The sequence below is a fragment of the Oryctolagus cuniculus genome, chromosome 12, assembly GCF_051225735.1.
Source record: "Oryctolagus cuniculus isolate XC-2025 breed Fujian yellow rabbit chromosome 12, ASM5122573v1, whole genome shotgun sequence".
Lineage (NCBI taxonomy): Eukaryota > Metazoa > Chordata > Mammalia > Lagomorpha > Leporidae > Oryctolagus > Oryctolagus cuniculus.
This window is the reverse complement of record NC_142878.1, coordinates 60,654,111-60,678,449: the sequence shown is the minus strand read 5'-3', so window position 1 is coordinate 60,678,449 and position 24,339 is coordinate 60,654,111.

Sequence of the window (24,339 nt, the reverse complement as noted above, 5' to 3'; positions counted from 1 at the left end):
CAGGAAACAATAAAGCACTTCTTAGCATATATTTTATTTTCAATAGAGAGATTGCAGGCATTTTGTTAATATCACAAAGAAGGAAGTTTTTGAAATATTTTTAGCAAACATAAGATTCTAAATGTAAATAAACTATATAATTAACTATTAAGCTAAATATAGATTTATAAAGTCATTGGTGTTCACTTTATGCATTTTATCCTCATTTTGTAGTGCAGATTTATCAACCTTCATTTTACACTTCAACCAAGAATTTTGTTGTCATAAGGCTAGTGGGCAACAAAGCTTTCCTAATTAGGAAAACAGGCTTATGCTCTGATTTCCTAAGGGGGGAAAAAAAGGAATCAGAATTTCTGATTTGTAACTGTCACGCATATCTCACAAAACAAGTGTTCCTTATACAAACCACATTTCTCTTGTGTTACAAAAATTCTCAACAAGCAAATGAGAACATTTCTACTCCAACAAAGTTGGTTTTACTTAAGAAAAAATGTCAAATTTAGGTTTTTAATTTAAGATTTTAATGTTCAGTAGCAACAAAACATGAAAGTTTAGCTTGGAATTCTCTTAAGCCTTTGCTGATTTTAACAACACTGATGATCTACATTGAGATTTCATTTTTAAATTTGTTTATTTATATATGGTGAACAAATTTCATGTATATCATATATACAGATTTAGGAGTATTGTGATACTTCCCAGCCTACCCTCTCTACCCCCCACCATGTTCCCACCCTTCCTTTCTTAACGTTTCTTTTAATTTTTATAATGACATACTTCCAGTTTATTTTATAATCATAAGCCTAACTCTCCACCAAGTAAAGATTTCAACAAATGGTAAAAAGAAAAAACACTGTTCCTCAACAGTACATACAAGGGCTGCTAACAATAATCAAATCTTAAAATGTCGATTTTGATCATATACATTACAATTTTTTTGTTTACTATTAGTTACCATAGGGAAAACATGATACTTGTCTTTTTGGAACTAGCTTATTTCATTAAATATAATGGATTCCAGTTACATCCATTTTGTTGCAAAAAACAGTACTTTTTTTAACCACTGAGTAGTATTCCATAGTATTTATATACAACATTTTCTTTACCCAGACATCAGTTGATAGACATCTGGGTTGATTCCATATCTTATTGTGAATTGAGCTGCAATAAACACAGTGGTACAGATAACTTTCATATGCTGATTTCATTTGGTTTGGGTAAATTCTCAGCAGTAAGATGGCTGGGTGATAAAGTATATATTTTCAGCTTTCTGAGGAATCTCCATACTGTCTTCCACAATGGCTGTACTAGTTTAAATTCCCAGTAATCATGGATTAGGGTACCTTTTTCCCTACATCCTTGCCAGCATTCATTGTTTATTTTGATTTCTCTATGATAGCCATTATAACTGGGTTGACATGAAACTTCATTGTGGTTTTCATTTGCATTTTCCTGATGACTGGTGATCTTGAGCATTTTTATGTGTCTGCTGGCCATTTGAATTTCATCTTTTGAAAAATGCCAGAGGGGATTAAGATGGAAGTGTAGGGAGGGAGCTTGATGCTCTAGTCTAGGAGAAGATAGTTTTAAAAAAGTGGAAAGAGTGCAGTCTTAGGGAAGAGTTGGGGAGAAAATAGCAGAGGAAACTATGCAAATTGGTGAGAAACAGTGAACAACGTGGAAGGCAAGGACATGCACAACTCAATACCCCAGCAGCCAAAAACTGTTGCAACAGTATTGGAGAGTGAAGTGAGATCAGTCTGCTGCAGCCCAAGCCACTCGCAGTAAAGCTGAAGGAAGAGCCTAGAGGGAATCCAGCTTGATGTACCTGCCAAACTAGAGGAGAAAAAAAAAAAAAAAAACAAAGATGGGGGGTGGGCATGTTTTCTATCTCCTCGATCACTGTGCAACTGCGTCCTGTAACTAGCTGATAGAGAGAAGGCACCATTCTGGACATGGGTAACAGCTGTGCCATCTCATGTCCATTCCCAGCTACCAGCCAAGTGGAGAATCCTGAGTCTGGTGGGGAGAACAGACAGGGGGCTGGGTGCTTATGACTGTGGGAGGCTTGTGTGCTGGGACTGTGAAAACACTGAGGCTGTCTGGGAGGACTCAGGGTGTGGCGGGGACTTTGGGCAGTCACTGTGGGAGGCTCCACATGATCAGGGCTCCCTGGTTTCCTGGCAAGGGACATTGCCAGGGAATCTGAGCTTATATTGAGCACTAAACAGATTCTTTGTGTGGTCCTTATGGCAGAGCAGATGAATAATATACCCACAGGGGCTAGCATCCAGGCACTGGTCTGCTTTGAGGAAAAGCGCTCAGCTGAGTCTATGCCAACAGACAAAAACAAACCTCCCTCTGATTAAAAAAAAAAAGAGATTTACCATGCCAAACCTGAGTGTATCACCTCAGACACACTCTTCACCCTGGAGCACTGACCAGAGCTCCTTGGACACACCCACCACATGCCTCTAGGTATTCCTGAAAGCAGAAACTCCATTAATCCTTACATTGTCCAAAGATAAAAGCCACCACAGGGAAAAAACAAAGAAGAAACCAATGAGTATCTCCACAAATGCCAAAAAACAAATGCACCAATTCAAGAAACAAGAATAAGGAAGACAACATGACACCCCCAAAAGAACACAACACTTCAATACTAGATTGTGAAGATGATTAGATTGAAGAAATGCCAGAAATGGAATTCAAAAAATTGATCATAGGATTCCTTAGAACTAATCAGAAGCAAATACACAAAAAATAATGAAATCTATACATGACATGAAAGAAAACTTCTCCCAAGAAATCGGGATCTTAATCAGAAATCAAAATGAAACTTAGAAGTGAAGAATTCAATAGAACAAATAAAAAATACAGGGGAAAGCTGTAACAACAGAATCACTGAAGCAGAAGAAAGACTATCCAACTTAGAAGACAAAGCACAGGAAATTATACAATCAGATCAAACACAAGAAGGAGAAATTAGAAAACTGAAAAACACTGTTGTATTCTACAGGATACTATCAAAAGACCCAACATACAGGTTGTAGGAGTTCCTGAAAGACGAGGAAAGAGAAAGGATTAGAAGGCTTTTTAGTGAAATAATAACAGAAAATTCCCCTAATTTGGAGAAAGAAATGGACATCTGAGTACAGGAAGCACATAGAACTCTAATAGACATAACCACAAAAGAGCTTCATAATGATGCATTGTAATCAAACTCTCCACAGTAAAACATAAAAGATTCTAAAAAGTGCATGAGAAAAATGCGAAATGACTTTCAGAGGATCTCCAATTTGACTCACAGCAGACTTCTCATCAGAAACCCTACAAACTAGGAGAGAACAGTGAGATATATTCCAAGTCTTAAGAGAAAAAAACTGTCAATCGAGAATACTATACCCTGCAAAGCTATCATTTATTAACAAAGGTGAAGTAAAGGCCTTCCAATGACAAACAGAAATTGAAAGAATTTGTCACCACCCGTCCAACCCTTTAGAAGATACTTAAGATCTTCTGTGTTGTACAGAGAAACACAGAAATATGGTCAACACTAAGAAAGAAGGTAACATCTCCCAGTAAATCAACACTAAGAAAGAAATTAAATCTCCAAGTAAAAATACAAAGGAAATCCAAAGTAAATAATAGGAATATTTATGGAAAAATGCTAGGGCAAAATTGTTATTTATCAAGTTACCTTGAATGAAAATGGCTTCAACCTCCAGTAAAAAGAGACAGAATGGATTAAAAAAAAAGTCTATATGCTACTTATAGGAACCACATCTGACCACTAAAGATACATGCAGACTGAAAGTGAAAGAATAGACAGAAACCAAAAAAGAGCTGATGTAGCCATCCTAATATCAGACAAAATAGACTTTAAAACAAAAAACTATTCAAAGAGACAAAAAGCACTATGTAATGATTAAGGGATTGATTCAAATGGAAGATGTAACTATTATAAATGCATATGCACCTAATTACAGGGCACCTGGCTATTTAAAAGAAATGTTAAGGGATCTAAAGGGAGATATAGACTCAAATACAGTAGTAATGAGAGATTTCAATGCCTCAATTTCAGCAATGGACAGATCAACCAACAAGTTAGACCAGAAGAGAAATTCACTGCGACACATAAACACTCAGCTCAGTGAAACACAAAGAACAAATCCTAAAATGTGCCAGAGAGAAACGACAAATCACATTCAGGGGTAATTTAATCACACTCATTCCAGACTTCTCATCGCAAACACTACAGGCAAGGAGACAATGGCATGATATATTTCAAGTTTTAAAAGACAAACAATGCCAACTTAGAATACTATACCCTGCAAAGCTATCATTTATGAAGGAAGGGGAAATAAAGATCTTGCTTGACAAACAGAAACTGAAAGAATTTGTATCCTCACGTCCAACCCTACAACAATGGCTCAAAGATGTGATGCACACAGAAATACAAAAACAAGAACTTCACTACAAAAAAAAAAAAGCAAATGTAGAAAATGACCCAACTAAGCTACAAATAAATCTCAAAATACATAAACAGCTCATTTTAGGAAACGTGACTGGAAAAAGACAGTACTTAACAGTAGTCACACTGAATATGAATGGCCTTAACTCTGCTACCAAGAGACACAGACCAGCTGATTGGATCATAAAAGAGAATCCATCTATATGTTGCCTTCAGGAAACACTCCTTATCAGCAAAGATGCACGCAGACTGAAAGTGAAAGGATGGAAAAAGATATTCCAAGCTAAAAGAAATCAAAAAAGAGCTAGTGTGGACATTCTAATATCAGACAAAATAGACTTTAACACAAAAATTATATAATGATTAAAGGATCAATCCAACATGAAGACATTACTATTATAAATGTATATGCACCTAATTACAGGGTGCCTGGCTACTTGAAAGAATTACTAACAGACTTAAAGGGAGATATAGACTCAAATACAATAGTAACAGAGAACTTCAACACCCTACTCTCACCAATGGACAGATCAACCAGACAGAAAATCAAAAAGGAAACAACAGAACTAATTGATGCTATAGACCAAATAGACCTAGTAGATATCTTCAGAGCCTTCCACCCCACAGCCACAGAGTTCACATATTCCTCCCCAGTACATGGAACGTACTCTATGATTGACCATATGCTAGGCCATAAAGGGAGCCTCAACAAATTCAAAAAAAAATTGAAACTATACCATGCATCTTCTCAGACCATAGCACAGTGAAACTCGAAATCAACAACCCAAGAATCTCTACACCATATGCAAACACATGGAGAATGGACAACATGATTCTGAATGAACAGTGGATCACTGAAGAAATCAAAAGAGAAATCAAAAGATTTCTAGAAACAAATGAAAATGACAGCACAACATATCAAAACCTGTGGGATACTACAAAAGCAGTGCTAAGAGGAAAGTTTGTAGCAATCGGTGCCTATATCAAGAAACTGGAAAGGAATCAAACAAATGACCTCTCCATGCACCTCAAGGGTTTAGAAAAACAGCAGCAAATCAAGGCTAAACCCAGCAGAAGGAAAGAAATACTAAAGATTAGAGAAGAAATAAACAGAATTGAAACAAAAAAAAAAATACAAAAGATCAACAAAACCAAGAGCTGGTTCTTTGAAAAAATAAACAAAATAGACACACCACTGGCCCAACTAAACAAAAAAAAAGAGGAGAGAAGACCCAAATTTGTAAAATTAAAGATAGTAATGGAAATGTAACAACAGACACAACAGAAATAAAAAGAATCATCAGAAACCACTACAAAGAGATGTATGCTAACAAATTGAGGAGCCTGGAAGAAATGGATAGATTCCTGGACACATACAACCCTCCTAAACTGAGCCATGAAGACATAGAAAACCTAAACAGACCCATAACCATGAAAGAAATGGAATCAGTAATAAATGCACTACCAAAAAAGAAGAGCCCAGGACCGGATGGCTTCACCACTGAATTCTACTAGACATTTAAGGAACAACTAACTCCAGTTCTTCTCAAATTATTCAAAACAATTGAAAGGGAGGGAATCCTCCCAAATTCTTTCTAGGAAGCCAATATCACCTTAAATCCTAAGCCTGGAAAAGACAACAGAGAAAGAAAACTACAGACCTATCTCCCTGATGAACATAGATGCAAAAATACTTAACACAATTCTGGCAAACTGAATCCAACTACACATCAGAAAGACCATTCACCTGGACCAAGTGGAATTTATCCCTAGTAAGCAGGGATGGTTCAGTATTCGAAAATCAATCAATGTGATACATCACATTAACAAATTGAGAAACAAAAATCATATGATTATCTCCATAGATGCAGAGAAAGCATTTGACAAAATACAACACCCTTTCATGATGAAAACCCTAAGCAAATTGGGGTTAGAAGGAACATTCCTCAACACAATTAAGGCAGTCTATGATAAACCAATGGCCAGCATCATATTGAATGGGGAAAAGTTGGAGGCATTTCCATTGAAAACTGGCAACAGACAGGGATTCCCACTCTCATAATTGCTATTCAATATAGTCTTAGAAGTTTTAGCCAGAGCCATCAGGCAAGAAAAAGAAATTAAAGGGATACAAATGGGAAAGGAGAAAGTTAAACTATCTCTATTTGCAGATGACATAATCCTATATATAGGGGATCCAATAAATTCCTATAAGAGACTATTGGAACTCATAGAAGAGTTTGGAAAAGTAGCAGGATACAAAGTCAATGCTCAGAAATCAACAGCCTTTGTATACACAGACAATACCATGACTGAGGAAGAACTTCTAAGATCAATCCCATTCACAATAGCCACAAAAACAATCAAATACCTTGGAATAAACTTAACCAAGGATGTCAAAGACCTTTATGATGAAAATTACAAAACATTAAAGAAAGAAATAGAAGAAGACACACACACAAAAAAAGGAAAAATCTGCCATGCTCATGGATTGGAAGAATCAATATCATCAAAATGTCCATTATCTCAAAAGCAATTTACAAGTTAAATGCAATACCAATCAAAATACCAAAGTCATTCTTCACAGACCTAGAAAAAATGATGCTGAAATTCATATGGAGAAACAGGAGACCACGAATAGCTAATGAAATCCTTTACAATAAAAACAAAGCCAGAGGCATCACAATTCCAGACTTCAAGACATACTACAGGGCAGTTATAATCAAAACAGCCTGTAAGTGGTACAAAATCAGATGGATTGAACAATGGAACAAAATAGAAACACGGAAATCAATCCAAACATCTATAACCAACTCATCTTTGACAAAGAACCTAAAACCAACCCCTGGAACAAGGACAGCCTCTTCAACAAATGGTGCTCAAAGTATGAAGCAAGACCCCTACCTTACACCATATACAAAAATCCACTCAACATGGATCAAAGAAATAGAGATACACCGCGACACCATGAAATTAATTGAGAGCATAGGGGAAACCCTTCAAGACATTGGAACAGGCAAAGAATTCCTGGAAAAGACCCCAGAGGCACGGATAATCCAAGATAAAATAAACAAATGGGATTACCTCAAATTGAAAAGTTTCTTTATAGAAAAAGAAACAGTCAGGAAAGTGAAGAGGCAACCACAGAATGGGAGACATTATTCACAAACTACACAACTGATAAAGGATTAACAATTAGAATCTATAAAATGATCGAGAAACTCCACAGCAACAAAACAAACAACCCAGTAAAACGGTGGGCCAAGGACCTTAACAGACATTTTTTTTTTTTATTTTTGACAGGCAGAGTGGACAGTGAGAGAGAGAGACAGAGAGAGAAAGGTCTTCCTTTGCCGTTGGTTCACCCTCCAATGGCCGCCGCTGCAGCCGGCGCACCGCGCTGATCCGATGGCAGGAGCCAGGATCCAGGTGCTTTTCCTGGTCTCCCATGGGGTGCACCTGGGCCATCCTCCACTGCACTCCCTGGCCATAGCAGAGAGCTGGCCTGGAAGAGGGGCAACCGGGACAGAATCCGGCGCCCCGACCGGGACTAGAACCCGGTGTGCCGGCGCCGCAAGGTGGAGGATTAGCCTATTGAGCCACGGCGCCGGCCTTTAACAGACATTTTTCAAAAGAGGAAATCCAAATGGCCAACAGTCACATGAGAAAATGCTCAGGATCTCTAGCCATCAGGGAAATGCAAATCAAAACCACAATGAGGTTTCACCTCACCCCGGTTAGAATGGCTCACATATAGAAATCTACCAACAACAGATGCTGGCAAGGATATAGGGAAGAAGGGACACTAACCCACTGTTGGTGGGAATGTAAACTTGTAAAGTCACTATGGAAGACATTTTGGAGAGTCCTCAGAAACCTGAATATAGCCCTACCATTCAACCCAGCCATCCCACTCCTTGGAATTTACCCACAGGAAATTAAATTGGCAAACAATAAAGCTGTCTGCAGCTTAATGTTTACTGCAGCTCAATTCACAATAGCTAGGACCTGAAATCAACCCAAATGCCCATCAACAGTAGACTGGATAAAGAAATTATGGGACATCTACTCTATAGAATACTATACATCAGTAAAAAAAAAAAAAAAACACACACAATGAAATCCAGTCATTTGCAACAAGATGGAGGAATCTGGAACACATCATGCTGAGTGAAATAAGCCAGTCCAAAAAGGAAAAATACCATATATTCTCTCTGATCGATGACAACTGAGCACATAAAAGGAAACCCGTTGAAGTGAAATGGACACTATGAGAAACAATGACTTGAACAGACCTTGTCTTGACTGTTGAGGAACAACGTACTATTTTATTCCTTTTAGTATTTTGTTGTTGTTGTTGTTGTTTTGTTGTACTTAATACCATTGGTTGAACTCTGTAATTAATACACAATTATTCTTAGGCATTTAAAATGAACAGAAAAGTGATATTTGTTAAATATAAGAGTGGGAATAAGAGAAGGAGGAGATATACAGGTTGGCACATGCTCACTCGGACTTACCTCCAATGGTAGAGCTAGAAATGTGCCAGGTGATTCCAATTCAGTCATATCAAGGAGACATATACCAATGCCATCTCACTTGTTAAAGTGATAAGTTTAAGTACATAATTGATCAAAAAGATAGGTTAAGTGTCTAAGAGATTTCACAAATAAGACCAGTGTCTGCAAATAATGAAGGATAGAATTAAAAGGGAGAGAATAATCCTGTGGGGGAAGCAGGATACACAGCAGACTCATAGAATGGCAAATGCCCCAAACAGCACTCTGGCCTCAGAAACAACCCTTGGGGAATTTGGTTCTGACTAAAAGGCCCATGAGAGTCTCACAGGCATGGAAAGCCAAGACACTGTGGCAAAAATGACTTGAATGAAAGATTTCGGTGAACAAGATCCCAGTGGAAAGAACGGGTCATCAAAGAAGGAGGTACCTTTCTCGGAAGGGAGGAAGGAACCTCCACTGTGATATGGCCTTGACTGATTAAGTTCAGAGTTGGTGAACTCAAGAGGCTTCCATAGTTTTGACAGCTCATGGCAAGAGCCTTGGGTGATTACTAATGCCATAAATAAGAGTGTCAATTGTTAAATCAATAATGGGAGTCACTGTGCACCTGCTCCCCACATAGGTCTCTGTCCTTAATGTGTTTGACTATGAGAATTAACAGCAAAACTACTAGTTGAACAGTACTCCATATCTTGTGTGTTTCTGTGGGTGCAGTCTGTTGAAATCTTTGCTTGGTATATATTAAGTTGTTCTTCTATATATAAATATAATTGAAAATTAATCTTGATGAAGAGTGGGATAGGAGAGGGAGTGGGAGATGGGATGGCTGCAGGTGGGAGGGAGGTTATGGGGGGAAAAGCCACAACAGTGCAAAAGTTTCACTTTGTAAATTTACATTTATTAAATGAAAAAAAAGCTGTATACCAACAAATTGGGAAACCTAGAAGAAATGGATAGATTCCTGGACATATAAAACTAATTGAGGGGGTGGAGCCAAGATGGCGGAATAGTGAGGGCGCACACCGATAGTCTGGGAAAATTTAGTTTAATAAAAGCGGAGTTACGGTAGCCTCAGAAAAAGGATCAGGAAAAAATTGCAGAGGAAACTCTTCCGGAGCTATTCGCTGTGACTCAAAGGACCTACTGGGAGAGCAGGATTGCCCACCACACGGAAGCCGAACTGCGGGAGCCACAGAGTCTAAGCGCCAGTGCGGGAAGGGGAGTCTATGTGACAAAGACACCAGCGGGGAGAGGAGGGACGCCCAGGGCTCCGAGTCCACACATTGGTGCTGGAAGCGGAGGTGAGCTCAGTAACCGGAGATATTGGCGGGGAAACGGCGGACAGAATTTTAGAGGGACGCGGGTTTTGAAGCGGGAAAGTCCAACAGACTGGCTACAGGAGAGAAGGAAAAATAAATAAATAAATAAATAAATAGGTGGGGGCATACTGGTACAGACAAGTTCCACTCTCCGACAACCTTGCAAAGGTGAGCAAGAGACAAAGAGCTAGGATATACATAATAAAAGGGGAGAGTTAAGGCTACAATTCAGTAGCCTAGGCAACCCAGTGGGAGTCCGCAGGAGAAACCAAGCCTGCACAGACTCTTTGGGTAGAAGCCAGCGGAAGCTAAATACCATCCATTCTGCTCAGCCTTGCAGTATTATTTACCTCCTGAACAAAAAATAAAATAAAATAAAATAAAAGAATAAATAAATAAATAGAGATTTACCACGCATAACCTGAGGGTGTCACCTTTGCACACTTGTAACCCTGAAGAACCAAGCAGAGCTCTCAGGCCACACCCATCTCAAGCCTCCAAGGCTCCTCCAACAGCAGGCAGTCCACTTAACACGGACATAGTATAATAAAAAAGAAAACCTCACAGTGAGGGAAACAGAATTAACCATGCCAAGCAATAAACACAGAAATCGAGGAAACAAGATAAACAATGACATTATGATCCCTCCAAATAAACAAAACTCCCCAAGCCAAGATTATGAAGATGATGAGATAGAAGAAATGCAAGATATGGATTTCAAAAAATTTATGATAAGAACATTTAGAAGTTTTCAAAAGCAAATCCTTGAACTACAGAAATCCTTATTGGACAGGATTGAAAATCTCTTTCATGAAAATGAAATTTTAAGGAAGAATCAAAATGAAACTCAGAAACTAGTAGAGCAGGAAAGTGTGATAGTGAAGAGAAATCAAAATGAAATGAAGAGCTCAATAGATCAAATGACAAACACATTAGAGAGCCTTAAAAACAGAATGGGTGAAGCAGAAGAGAGAATATCGGACTTAGAAGACAGAGAACAGGAAAGGATACAGTCAAACCAAAGAAAAGAAGAGGAAATTAGAAATCTAAAAAATATTGTTGGGAATCTACAGGATACTATTTAAAAAACCAACATTCGGGTTCTAGGAGTTCCTGAAGGCATGGAGAGGGAGAAAGGATTAGAAGGCCTTTTTAGTGAGATACTAGCAGAGAACTTTCCGGGTCTGGAGAAGGACAGAGACATACTAGTACAGGAAGCTCATAGAACCCCCAATAAACATGACCAAAAGAGATCCTCACCATGACACGTTGTAATTAAACTCACCACAGTGAAACATAAAGAAAAGATCCTAAAATGTGCAAGAGAGAAACGTCAGATTACTCTCAGAGGATCTCCAATCAGACTCACAGCTGACTTCTCATCAGAAACACTACAGGCTAGGAGGGAATGGCGAGACATAGCACAGGTGCTAAGAGAGAAAAATTGCCAGCCCAGAATATTATATCCTGCTAAGCTCTCATTTGTGAATGAAGGTGAAATAAAGACCTTTCATAGCAAACAGAAATTGAAAAATTTTGTGGCCACTCGTCCAGCCCTGCAAAAGATGCTTAAAGATGTGTTACACACAGAAACACAGAAACATGGTCATCAATATGAAAGAAGGTAAAGGAAGAACTCCTACCAGTAAAAGAGCATGGGAAGCTCAAAGCATATATTAGAACTTATCTTTGGCAAATGGCAGGGCAAAGTCACTATGTATCAATAGTCACATTGAACGTGAATGGCCTGAACTGTCCAGTTAAAAGACATAGACTGGCTGACTGGCTTAAGCAACAACACCCAACTATTTGTTGCCTACAAGAAACACATCTCTCTAACAAAGATGCATGCAGACTGAAAGTGAAAGGTTGGAAAAAGATATTCCATGCCAACAAAAACCAAAAAAAAATAGGTGTAGCCATATTAATATCAGACAAAATAAACTTTAATACAAAAACTGTTAAGAGAGACAAAGAGGGGCACTATATAATGATTAAGGGTTCAATTCAACAGGAAGATGTAACTATTATAAATGTATATGCACCTAATTACAGGGCACCGGTCTATTTAAAAAATATGTTAAGGGACTTAAAGGGACACTTAGATTCCAATACAATAGTACTGGGGGACTTCAATACTCCACTCTCAGAAATAGATAGATCATCCAGACAGAAGACCAACAAGGGAACAGCAGGTTTAATCGACACTATTGCCCAAATGGATCTAACAGATATCTACAGAACTTTCAATCCTACATCTAAAGACTTTACATTCTTCTCAGCAGTGCATGGAACCTTCTCTAGGATTGATCACATACTAGGTCATAAAGCAAGTCTCAGCAAATTTAAAAGAATTAGAATCATACCATGCAGCTTCTCAGACACAACGGAATGAAGCTGGAAATTAGCAACTCAGGAAACCCCAGAAAGTATGCAAACACATGGAGACTGAACAACATGCTCCTGAATGAACGCTGGGTCATTCAAGAAATCAAAAGAGAAATCAGAAACTTTCTGGAAGTAAATGAGGATAACAACACAACATATCAAAACTTATGGGATATGGCAAAAGCAGTATTGAGAGGCAAGTTTATAGCAATAGGGGCCTATATCAAGAAATTGGAAAGGCACCAAATAAATGAGCTTTCAGCGCATCTCAAGGACCTAGAAAATTTGTAGCAAACCAGACCCAAATCTAGTAGGAGAAGAGAAATAATTAAAATCAGAGAAGAAATTAACAGGATTGAATTCAAAAAAACATTACAAAAAATCAGCCAAGCGAGAAGCTGGTTTTTTGAAAAAATAAACAAAATTGACACCCCATTGGCCCAACTAACTAAAAAAAGAAGAGAAAAGACCCAAATCAATAAAATCAGAGATGAAAAAGAAAACATAACAACAGACACCACAGAAATAAAAAGAATCATCAGAAATTACTACAAGGACTTGTATGCCAGCAAATAAGAAAATCTATCAGAAATGGATAGATTCCTGGACACATGCAATCTACCTAAATTGAACCATGAAGACATAGAAAACCTAAATAGACCCATAACTGAAACAGAAATTGAAACCGTAATAAAGGCCCTCCCAACAAAGAAAAGCCCAGGACCAGATGGATTCACTGCTGAATTCTACCAGACATTTAAAGAAGAACTGATTCCATTTCTTCTCAAACTATTCAGAACAATCGAAAAAGATGGAATCCTCCCAAATTCTTTCTATGAAGCCAGCATCACCTTAATCCCTAAGCCAGAGAAAGATGCAGCACTGAAAGAAAATTATAGACCAATATCCCTGATGAACATAGATGCAAAAATCCTCAATAAAATTCTCGCCAATAGAATACAACAACACATCAGGAAAATCATCCACCCAGACCAAGTGGGATTTATCCCTGGTATGCAGGGATGGTTCAACATTTGCAAATCAATCAATGTGATTCACCACATTAACAGACTGCAGAAGAAAAACCATATGATTATCTCAATAGATGCAGAGAAAGCATTCGATAAGATTCAACACCCTTTCATGATGAAAACTCTAAGCAAATTGGGTATAGATGGAACATTCTTCAATATAATCAAAGCAATTTATGAAAGGCCCACAGCCAGCATCCTATTGAATGGGGAAAAGTTGGAAGCATTTCCACTGAGATCTGACACCAGACAGGGATGCCCACTCTCACCACTTCTATTTAACATAGTTCTGAAAGTTTTAGCCAGAGCCATCAGACAAGAAAAAGAAATTAAAAGAATACAAATTGAGAGGGCAGAAGTCAAACTATCCGACTTTGCAGATGATATGATTCTTTACTTAGGGGATCCAAAGAACTCTACTAAGCGACTATTGGAACTCATAGAGGAGTTTGGCAAAGTGCCAGGATATAAAATCAATGCACAAAAATCAACAGCCTTTGTATACACAAGCAATGCCATGACTGAGAAAGAACTTCTGCCAGGATATAAAATCAATGCACAAAAATCAACAGCCTTTGTATACACAAGCAATGCCATGACTGAGAAAGAACTTCTAAGATCAATCCCATTCACAATAGCTACAAAAACAATCAAACACCTTGGAATAAACTTAACCAAGGACGTTAAAGATCTCTACGATGAGAATTACAAAATCTTAAAGAAAGAAATAGAAGAGGATACCAAAAAATGGAAAAATCTTCCATGCTCATGGATTGGAAGAATCAATATCATCAAAATGTCCATTCTCCCAAAAGCAATTTATAGATTCAATGCAATCCCAATCAAGATACCAAACACATTCTTCTCAGATCTAGAAAAAATGATGCTGAAATTCATATGGAGGCACAAGAGACCTCGAATAGCTAAAGCAATCTCGTACAACAAAAACAAAGCTGGAGGCATCACAATAGCAGATTTCAGGACATACTACAGGGCAGTTGTAATCAAAACAGCATGGTACTGGTACAGAAACAGATGGATAGACCAATGTAACAGAATAGAAACACCAGAAATCAACCCAAACATCTACAGCCAACTTATATTTGATCAAGGATCTAAAACCAATTCCTGGAGCAAGGACAGTCTATTCAATAAATGGTGCTGGGAAAACTGGATTTCCATGTGCAGAAGCATGAAGCAAGACCCCTACCTTACACCTTACACAAAAATCCACTCAAAGTGGATTAAAGACCTAAATCTATGACCTGACACCATCAAGTTATTAGAGAACATTGGAGAAACCCTCCAAGATATTGGCACAGGCAAAGAATTTCTGGAAAAGACCCAGGAGGCACAGGCAGTCAAAGCCAAAATCAACTATTGGGATTGCATCAAATTGAGAAGTTTCTGTACTGCAAAAGAAACAGTCAGGAGAGTGAAGAGACAACCGACAGAATGGGAAAAAATATTTGCAAACTATGCAACAGATAAAGGGTTAATAACCAGAATCTACAAAGAGATCAAGAAACTCCACAAGATCAAAACAAACAACCCACTTAAGAGATGGGCCAAGGACCTCAATAGACATTTTTCAAAAGAGGAAATCCAAATGGCCAACAGGCACATGAAAAAATGTTCAAGGTCACTAGCAATCAGGGAAATGCAAATCAAAACCACAATGAGGTTTCACCTCACCCCTGTTAGAATGGCTCACATACAGAAATCTACCAACAACAGATGCTGGCGAGGATGTGGAGAAAAAGGGACACTAACCCACTGTTGGTGGGAATGCAAACTGGTCAAGCCACTATGGAAGTCAGTCTGGAGATTCCTCAGAAACCTGAAGATAACCCTACCGTTCGACCCAGCCATCCCACTCCTTGGGATTTACCCAAAGGAATTTAAATTGGCAAACAAAGAAGCGGTCTGCACCCTAATGTTTATTGCAGCACAATTCACAATAGCCAAGACCTGGAACCAACCTAAATGCCCATCAACGGTATACTGGATAAAGAAACTATGGGATATGTACTCTTTAGAATACTATACCGCAGTAAGAAACAACGAAATCCAGTCATTTGCAACAAAATGGAGGAATCTGGAACACATCATGCTGAGTGAAATAAGCCAGTCCCAAAGGGACAAATACCATATGTTCTCCCTGATTGGTGACAACTGACTGAACACCAAAAAGGAAACCTGTTGAAGTGAAATCGACACTATGAGAAACGGTGACTTGATCAGCATAGCCCTGACTGTTAATGAACAACTTAATTCATTATCCCTCTTAGTAGTTTTTTTTGTCTGCTCTACTTAATATGACTAGTTTAATTCTGTAATTAATACACAGTTATTCTTAAGTGTTGAAATTTAACTGAAATGTGATCCCTGTTAAATATAAGAGTGGGAATAAGAGAGGGAAGAGATGTATAATTTGGGACATGCTCAGGCTGACTTGCCCTAAATGGTAGAGTTAGAAACATACCAGGGCACTCCAATTCAATCCCATGAAGGTGGCATGTACCAATGCTATCTCACTATTCCAAGTGATCAATTTCAGTTCACAATTGATCATAATGAAAGGACTAAGAGTCAAAGGGAGCACATAAACAAGTCTAGTACCTGCTAATACTAACTGATAGAATAAATAAAGGGGAGAGTGATCCAACATGGGAAGCGAGATACTCAGCAGACTCATAGAATGGCAGATGTCCTAAACAGCACTCTGGCCTCAGAATCAGCCCCAAAGGCATTCGGATCTGGCTGAAAAGCCCATGAGAGTATTTCAGGCATGGAAAGCCAAGACACTCTGGCAAAAAAAAAAAAAAAAAAAAAAAAAAAAACAAACAAACAAAAACCTAAATGAAAGATCTCTGTGAGTGAGATCCCAGTGGAAAGAACAGGTCTTCAAAGAAGGAGGTACCTTTCTCTGAAGGGAGGAGAGAACCTCCACTTTGACTATGACCTTGTCTAAATAAGATAAGAGTCAGAGAACTCAAGGGGCTGCTATAGCCTTGGAAACTCATGACTGGAGCATGGGGAGATTACTGAGGCCATAAACAAGAGTGTCAATTTGTAAAGTCGACAACAGGAGTCACTGTGCACTTACTCCTCATGTAGGATCTGTCCTTAGCGTGCTGTACATTGAGACTTAATGCTGTAACTAGTACTCAAACAATATATTTCACTTTGTGTTTCTATGGGGGTGCAAACTGTTGAAAGCTTTACTTAATGTACACTAAACTGATCTTCTGTAAAAAAAAAAAAAAAAGAAGAAGAAATTATCAATTCCCAACTTGACTCTCACTGGGATTAAACATGACAATAGGTCTAATCTGATTTCATCATTTTAAAAAATCATCTATTATTTTTCACTTTATGTTTCTGTGTGGGAGCAAACTGTTGAAATCTTTACTTAATGTATGCTAAACTGGGATTTATACCTGGCATGCAAAGATAGTTCAACATTTGCAGATCAATCAATGTGATACATTGTATTATCAAACTAAAGAACAAAAACCATGTGATTATCTCAATAGATGCAGAGAAAGAATTTGATAAAATGCAAGGACCTTTCATGATGAAAACTCTAAGCAAATTGGGTATAGAAAGAACATTCCTCAACACAGTCAAGGAAATTCATTACAAACCCATGGCAAGCATCTATTGAATGGGGAAAAGATGGAAGCATTCCTGCTGAGGTCCAGAACCAGAGAAGGATACCCACTCTCACCATTGCTATTCAATATAGTCCTGGAAGATTTCACAGAGCCATTAGGCAAGAAAAATAATTCAAATGGATAAAAATTGGGAAAGAGGAAGTCAAACTCACTATTTACAGATGACATGATTCTATATATATAAGGGATCAAAAAGACTCTACCAAGGACTTATTAGAAAGCATAGAAGTGTTTGGTAAAGTAGCAGGATATGAAATCAATACACAAAAAACAACAGTCTTTGTATACATGGACAATAAGATCAATCCCATTCAGAATAGCTAAAAAATCAAATACCTTGGAATAAATTTAACCAAGGATATCAAAGATTTCTACAATGATAATTACAAAACATTAAAGACAAAAGTCGAAGAAGATACAAAAAAACGGAAAAATTTTCCATGTTTATGAATTGGAAGAATCAATAACATCCAAATGTCCATTCTTCCAAAAATAATTTACAAATTCAATGCAATACCCATCAAAATACCAAAGAGATTCTTCTCAGATCTTGAAAAAAATGATGCTAAAATTCATATGGAAACGTAGGAGACCTTGAATAGCTAAAGCAATCTTATACAACAAAAACAAAGCCAAAGGCATCATAATACCAGATTTCAAGAAATACTACAAAAAACATATTCAAAACAGCCTGGTACTGGTAGAAAAACAGATAGATCAATACAACAGAATAGAAACATCAGAAATCAATCATAGCATTTTCAACCAACTTATATTTGACCAAGGACCTAAAACCAAGGGAGCAAGGACAGTCTCTTTAGTAAATGGTACTGGGAAAACTGAATTTCCACATACAGAAGTATGAAACAGGACCCCTACCTTACACCTTACACAAAAATGCATTCAAAATGGGTTAAAGACCTAAATCTATGACCTGATACCATCAAATTATTAGAGAGCATTGAGGAATTCCTGCAAGACATTGGCACAGTCAAAGATTTCCTGGAAAAGACCCCAGAGGCACAATAAATAAAAGCCAAAATTAACAAATGGGATTACATCAAATTGAGAAGCTTCTGTACTTCAAATGAAACACTCAGGAAATTGAAGAGGCAACTGACAGATTCAGAGAAATTATTTGTAAACTATGCAACTAATAAGGGATTAATAATCAAAATAAATAAGAAGAGCAAGAAACTCTACAACAAGAAAACACACAACCAAGTTAAGAGATGGGCAAAGGACTTAAACAGACATTTTTCAAAAGAGGAAATCCAAATGGCCAACCAATACATGAAAAAAAATGTTCGGGATCACTAGCCATCAGGGAAATGCAAATCAAAACTACAATGAGATTTTACCATAGCCCAGTTAGAATGGCTTTCATACAGAAATCAACAAACAACAAGTCCTGGAGAGGATATGGGGAAAAAGGTACCCTAGTCCACTGTTGGTGGGTATGTAAACTGGTAAAACCACTATGGAAATCAGTTTGGAGATACCTCAGAAATCTGAATATAATCCTACCATAGGGCCCAGCCATCCCACTCCTGGGAATTTACCCAAGGGAAATGAAATCAGCAAATAAAAGAGTTATCTGCACCACCATGTTTATTGTAGCTTAATTCACAATAGCAAAGACAGGGAATCAATCTAAATGCCTGGCAACTGAAGACTGGATAAATAAATTATGGGCTATGTACTCTTTCAAATATTACACAGTGGTTAGAAAAAAAGAAAAGAAATCTTGAAATTTGCAACAAAATGGATAAATTTGGAAAACATCATACTTAGTGAAATAAGCCAGTCAAAAAGGGACAAATACCATATGTTCTCCCTGATCTGTGATAACCAATAGAGCACCTAAAAGGAAATCTGTAGTAATAAAATTGATACATTTAGAAGCAATAACTTGAAAAGCCCTAGTCTTGACTGTTGAAGAACAGTTTTTTCTCTTCTTCATACTATTTGTTGAACTCTTTACTTAGCATAGAGTTAATAATGTGTATAAAGTCAATGAAAATAGATCTCAATAAAAAATAAGAGGAGGAATGAGAGACGGAGAAATAAGTTTGTAACCATAAAGCTGTATAGTTCTGCATACATTCCTATGGACTTACTTCTAAGGGTTCAGTTTAAAAACTTGCCATGAGATCCCAAATCCCATTTAGCTGGGTGGTAAAAATGCCATCTGAAGTGTTAAAGTGATCATATTGTTTTAAATTGATCATATAGATAGGATTAATTTTTAAAAGGGTCATATAAATAAGATCAAGTCTCTGGTAATGATAATAGGTAGAATTAAAAAGAGAGAATGTTCCAACATGGGACACACTCCACACAGCCAACTCATACAATGGCAATTGCTCTAAATAGCACTCTGACCTCAGAATCAGCACTTAGGGTATTCTAGTTTGGCTGAAAAGCCCATGAGAACATTTTAGGCATGGAAAGCAATGACAATGTGGCCAAAAAAAAGTCCTATTTGGCAGATCTCTGTGAGTGAGACCCTAGTGGAAAGAAGGGGCCATCAAAGAAGGATGCACTTTTCTCTGAAGGGAGGAGAGAACATCTGCTTTGCTTATGGCCTTGTCTAAATACTGACGGAGATTGTGGACTCGAAAGACTTCCATAACCATGGCAGCTCATGTTAAGAACCTTGGGTGATCATTGATGTCATACATATGAGTGTTTTTTGTTAAATTAACAACTGTGCACTAACTCCCCATGCAGGACTTCTGTCCTCAATGAGTTCTATTATGAGAATTAACTATAAAACTTGTTTTCAAACAGGTTTTTTTTTGTGTATGTGTGTGCAAATTGTTGAAATCTTTACTTAGTTTAGAGTTTGTCTTCTTTGTATAAAGCTAATTCAAAGTGAAAATTAATGGAGAATGAGACTGGGAATTAGAGAGGGAGGAGGAGAGGAGCTGGAGAGAGAATGGGGTTGGGACAGCAGGTATGGTGGGAAGATTCACTATATTCCTAAGTTGTACTTATGAAATTTGTACTCATTAAATGAAAGTTTTCTTTGGAAAAAAATGCCTATTCAAGTCCTATGCCCATTTCTTAATTGAATTATTTGTTTTGTTGTTGTTGAGTTTTGAACTATTTATAGATTCTGGAAATTAGTCCTTTATCAGTTTTATAGTTTGCAAATATTTTTCCCATTCTGTCAGTTGCCTCTTCACTTCGTTTAGTGTTTCCTTTGCAGTGCAGAAACTTCTTAGCTTGATTTAATCCCATTTGTCTATTTTTTTTTCTTTTATTGCCTGTGTTTCTTGAGTCTTTTCCAAGAACTCTTTGCCTACGGGAAACTCTCCAAGAGCCTAATTTTTTAAACATTTTTATATTTAAGCCATTTAGGAAGTATTTCACAAAATTAATTAAAAACAATTATAACAAATTCTAGAAGTCACACAGTGATTACAAGTAAAGCAAATGGGGGCAGCATTTCATGGTGTTCATAAGGAGCCATGGAATTGCACAAAAGCAGTTTTTTTTTAATTCACTTTCCAATCAGAAAGTGGCACTTGCAGCTCCAAGACATGTATTGTAACATGGAATAAGTCAGATATATCTCTTTTGTTGTGTGTGCTACTTTTTATATTAAAAGGTAAGGATTACATATTTATATTGATGTTTGGAAGGAGACTGTGTAAGATGCTCAGGCAATTGTAACCCCAGAGAGACCTCAGGTTGAACATTTAGCGATGCTCCAGGGCACCTTCACAAGAGCCAAGGAAGTCAGGTGAGGGAGCACAGTGCCTAGTTTTAATATTGTGATAACAGACTATGCTTTGAGGAAGGTAGGGAGGGAAGAGGTGTGTGCCACCTCTTCCCCAGGCCAAAGGAGTGCACAAAACAGAGAGATTTCTGCCTTGAGGCGAGAGATGAGGGAATTACAATCCCTGCCCCAGACCTGAAACCCAATAGCAACCTCACTTCCCCTGCCTCCAGGCAAGTAACTGCTCATACAGCCATGGAACCTTCCTTAGTCACGTGGACAAGGGACTGCATCCACCAACCCCTCCAGCCTCCAGCAGATATCAGAGCAAGACCCCTACCTCTGGGAGGAAAGTTGGGAACGTGATATTAGGTCTCTGCCTTGAAGCTCAGTGCCAGACCTGCCATGAGACTACAGAGCACATAAAGCCTGAAGGCCTGTATTCCCAGGTACTGCTCCTGATCACAACTTCTGTCTCTGTTTCAGCACCTCATGGAGACATGAACCAAGGTGAGATGAACTTGTTCCAGCCCATGTCGCTGCCAGCATTGCTCATGCCAGTTGCACATCCCAAGACTGTGCCAGGGCTGGTGACTGCGGGATTCGGATTTGACCTATCTTAGTGTTTGCCTGGGCAGCTAAGAAATTGACCCCATCATGCCCCCTCTCAACCTCAGGCAGACTGTGGAGAAAGACTTCAGATGTGGGGATTAGGGTAAGAAATTGAACTTAAGACTTTGCCTGGAAGGTCAGACTGAGAACTTCCACAATGAGACCCAGTGCTATATGAAGGCCAAGGCCTCTATCCCTCAGGCCAGTGCTCACACAGTCTCTAGAGCCAACGCAGCAAAACGTAGAGACCTGCACCATGGTTTGATGGACAAGTATTTCAGCTTGTATCCCACTTGGCCTCTCTCAGACTTGGTATGCATTCTTAAGTTAGTACAGACCCCTATAGTTGTGAAACTGCTGCAACCCAGTTTAGTGTTAGGCTAGGCAACCAAGGGACTGCCTTTACCACCCTTATCTTACATGGCAAACAGCAAGGAGCTGTTTGCCACTGGGTGGGTAGCATAGAACTGCAAGTAGGCTATCACTGGACAGATACTAATGATCCGTATCCCAGACCAGTGGATATGAAAGGATCCATTATACCTGTCCAGCCCAAGTGGAGAACTGTGGCCCAGGCAGTTGGACTAATATGCCAGCCAGTATTACCTGTTGTTGGTTGCAGCATCTTTTTGCTTCAAGTCTACCTCAACATCAGGTAGACAATAGAAAATGGTCCGGTACCATATTCTACTGGTTTTGGCAGGCTATGATCTCTGGATGTGAACCAGATTGTGGCATTAGTAGCCTTAGAAATGCTCTCTCTATTCCTATTTTAACCCCAGGCAGCATAACACAGACAGGGTAATTGTCTGCTTAGAGAAATAAAAGGTAGGTAAATTCTAAGACATTGCATAGAAACCAAGGACTGGCATGGTGGTGACTAATAAACCTCTGCTGGGTGTTCAGCAGATGCTACCATGCCAACATAGGTATTCAGGCAACACCTCCATGTGTCCAGGCCAGTGCCAGCACAGTAGACTTAGGGCTGGACACATCATGATCCCAGCCCCTGCTTCTGAGACCCACGTTACCCCATTGGCACTGAGAAGAGTGATCCGTATCTCCCCCTGCCATTGCCATCAATTGTCATAGAAGAAATTATATTAAAAACTACAGAGGCAGTGCCATGGTGCAGTAGGTTAATCCTCTGCCTGCTTTACCGGCATCCCATATGGGCACTGGTTCTAGTCTCAGCTGCCCCTCTTCCAGTTTAGCTCTTTGCTATGGCCTGGGAAAGAAGTGAAAGATGGCCCAAGTGCTTGAGCCCCTGCACCCGCATAGGAGACCAGGAAAAAACACCTGGCTCCTAGCTTTAGATTGGTGTAGCCATCTTGGGAGTGAACCAACAGAAGGAAGACCTTTATGTCTCTCCCTCTTGCTGTTTTTAACTCTACCTCTCAAATAAATAAATAAAATCTTTAAAAAAAACTATAAAACCACACCAAACTGAGAAAAAAGCAAAAATAGCCCACTAACCAATACCTGAACATATATCTTCTGGAAAAAGCTTTTTGTTTTACCATTAGGAAATAGAACCAAGGAAAAAACTCAGAGAATAGAAACAGATCCATAGCTGATTCTGACTTATGACATCTCTCAAACAATTATTTTAATTGTGTTAACTTGCCAAAGAAAATAAATAGTAAATTTAGAGGTGTTTATCAGAGAACAGATACAAATTTCTATATGGATTTATGCTTATTTTTTCTCTTGAGCAAGTGCCCTGGAATATAATGGCTAGATTATTTGGTAGGTGAGGATAACTAACATTTTAACACTATTGAATCTTCCGATCCATATATTTACATTTAAAAGTTTCTCTGAGCCAGGTTTGGTAGGTTATGGTTTATAGAGCTTGCTCATCTTTTGTCAGATTTATTCTTCAGCATTTCAGATTTTTGATGTTCTTGTTAATATTTTTAAATTTAAATCTCCAGTTACACATTGCTAGTAAATTAAAATACAAATAATTTTGTATGTTAATTTTGTATCTTTCACCTTGCTAAACATGTTTAATAGTTCTACTACCTTTTTGTAGATTCCATCATTCTATATAGATACAGTGTCATCATGAATAAAGACCATAATATGTCTTTATTTTCATGTTGATATTGATTATTTCCTTTGAGTACTGTATTACACTTACTAGAAATTCCAATATAATAACAAATAGATGTAGTGGCCAGAGATGTCATTGCCTGCTTTTAATAGCAATCAGCCTTTCACCATTAACTTTGCTATTAGCAGTAGGTGTTTCATGGGTATTTTTTATCAAGTTAAATTCCACTTATTTTCTCATTTTCTGTGAGTCTTTTTTGGGCCTAGCTATTGGCTTTTGTAGGATAACTTTCTGAAGTTAAGATCATTATATCAGGCCAGTATTGTGGCCTAATGGCTAAAACCTCTGTCTGCGACATCAGCCTCCATACGGGTGCCAGTTTGAGTACAGGTTGTTCCACTTCCAATCCAAGTCCCTGCAAATGGCTTAAGAAAACAGTGGAGGATGGCCAAAGTGCTTGGGCCCCTACACCCACATGGGAGACCCAGAAGAAGCTCCTGGCTACTGGCTTCTGTCAGGCCCAGACCTA